Raw genomic sequence first — 2431 nt, forward strand, 5'->3', positions numbered from 1 at the left:
ATTTTGCTGTAAATATTATGTGAGATTAATAAAATATCATTTTATCATTATTTTCTTATTTCCATTAAATAACAAGCTCTTTAGATATTAGCAGACATGTCATACATGTTTATAAAAAAATGGAGGTCTTGCTCTGTGTATGTGGAAATGTCTTTGATTTCTCCCTCTGTGGAAGACTGCTCTCGTTCCCAGGGAGTTGCACTGGTAACTCAAAGGCAGGACGTCTCTGGCAGCTTGAATCCACCAGTAAGTCCAAGGGAGTGTGCTGGACAGTCTCCTTTCTTGCAATTTACTGTCTCCAAAAATCTGCTGAGGGTCAGTTATGACTTGGTTAGGATCAGGCAACAGTGAGTTTGAGTTAATGGAAAATGGGGTCTTAGATTTACTTCTGCATCTGATTTCTTATGTCATGCTAGCTCTAAAATCCACCACTATACACTCGTGGGAGAATATGAATGAAAAAGACAAAGAATATCTTACTATTGTAATAAATTGGAAGCAGAAGTGGCATCCACTTCCTAAATAACATGCCTCCAGAAACTCTATGAGTTTTGATAAATATCGATAGTTACAGAAAGGCTTCATGCCTTTTGTTTATAGGGTCACTATGAGTCGTGCTTGACTCGAAGGCAGTTAACAACAACAACAACATTATGATAATTACAATAATTACAGAAAAGGAGATATGGTGGCATAATCCATAGAGAGACTGCTAAACCAATCATTGCAACTCTAGTGGTTTGAATCCACTGTTCCACTGTTGACTCAGAGAGAAAAAAAGACCATCTCCTCTGGTTTAATTTACAGACTTGGAAACCCAGTGGTGGTTCAGCGAGGAGCTGGTTCCAACTTAATGGCAACAACAAGTTGAGCTGATTGCTATAAAATTAATTTTGATCTTTTTTAAATGGAGCCAGAACCCTCAAGGCTCCCACACTGTAAAGACTTTTTTTGTTAAATTGTAAGTGATTTAAAGAAAAATATGAGTCAAAATTGACTCAACATGACATATGTTTGGTTAAGTAACACCAACACAGGACCCTGGGTGTCCCAGGGGATTTGTGACCAGCTGCTAATTTAAATGGTTTGCAGTTCACACCCATTACAACCAAGAAATCCCAAGGAGCAGTGCCACTTTATAAGGCCTGGGACTGCCATGGGCCAGGAACAACTCTGACAATAACTGCTTGGTTTTTCAGTAATAATAGCATTATAATCAGGTTTCTGCATACACATACACCTCCCAGGGTTTATGTGCCCACTCAACACAAGACAAAAGTGTTGCTACAAAAACCATCAAGTGATTCCTTTATCAAACCAGAGAACAATGGTCATGAGCAAGGATGTATGTAATTCATAAATCTTGATTGAAGACAAATTATACTATCTTGCTCTTTATTTCCCCCAGTGCTACAAAAACCATCAAATGATTCCTTTATCAAACCAGAGAACAATGGTCATGAGCAAGGATGTATGTAATTCATAAATCTTGATTGAAGACAAATTATGCTATCTTGCTCTTTATTTTCCCCCAGTTTCCTCCTCTCAAATAAATGCATTTGTGTCCTTCCTAGTCTCTACAGTTTAAAGATTGGCATGTGTGCTATATCTAATCGATAACAAGTATTAAGACAGAGTCATCACAATTCTCTCTGCAGTTCTTAAGGCATGTGCAAAGGCATTTTACCTTCCAATTAGGGCTGCAAGCATGAAACTTAGACTTCCCGGGATTGTTCACAAGGCCAAACATGTTTCCTTAAACATGGAGAATGAGCCGCTTGGCAGAACTGATGGGAAGATCTGTAATTAAAAACAGGAAACATAACAATTTACTGCTTGTTCTCAATAATCTTTAAAAGTGGGAGCAACATAGTAGTATTATTTTGCTAATGAGCGAAAGGAAGGAAAAGATTAAAATAAAATTTATTTACAGAACTCCCAGAAGGGCATTCTTAGGTTTGTTTTATTAGTCAAGAGCAATGCTGCTCTATGCTGAAAAGCTCCTTGATTGACTGATTTCTTTTTCCTTTCTATTTTTCTATTTTAAAATTGTGTATGGCCACCAGAGCTGCCTATAGAAATAGATAAGTGCTAAATAACTCAACTGTGTTGTAAGATGTACATGCAAAACTCAACCTATAAACAACAACTATATATCTTTTATATATCCCTCCTATTCCCCACATTCACTATCCTGAAATTGGCACTCAATATATATGTGCCTTATTATATGTATTCCTTAAGCAATATAAGGTATTCTTGTGCTGTTGTTGTAGTTATGTGCCATTGAGTCATTCGCAACTCATAGCGACCCTATATAAAATAGCCCTGAAACCTGCTCTATTCTGTGCCAAGCTTATTGCCTCAGACACACCTACCCTCATTATGCCAGTCACTGAATAAATCCATCTTATTGAGGGTCTTCCTCTCT

Source organism: Elephantulus edwardii, unplaced genomic scaffold, assembly GCF_000299155.1.
Source record: "Elephantulus edwardii isolate Elephantulus edwardi_28Jun2011 unplaced genomic scaffold, EleEdw1.0 scaffold00036, whole genome shotgun sequence".
NCBI classification, from domain to species: domain Eukaryota; kingdom Metazoa; phylum Chordata; class Mammalia; order Macroscelidea; family Macroscelididae; genus Elephantulus; species Elephantulus edwardii.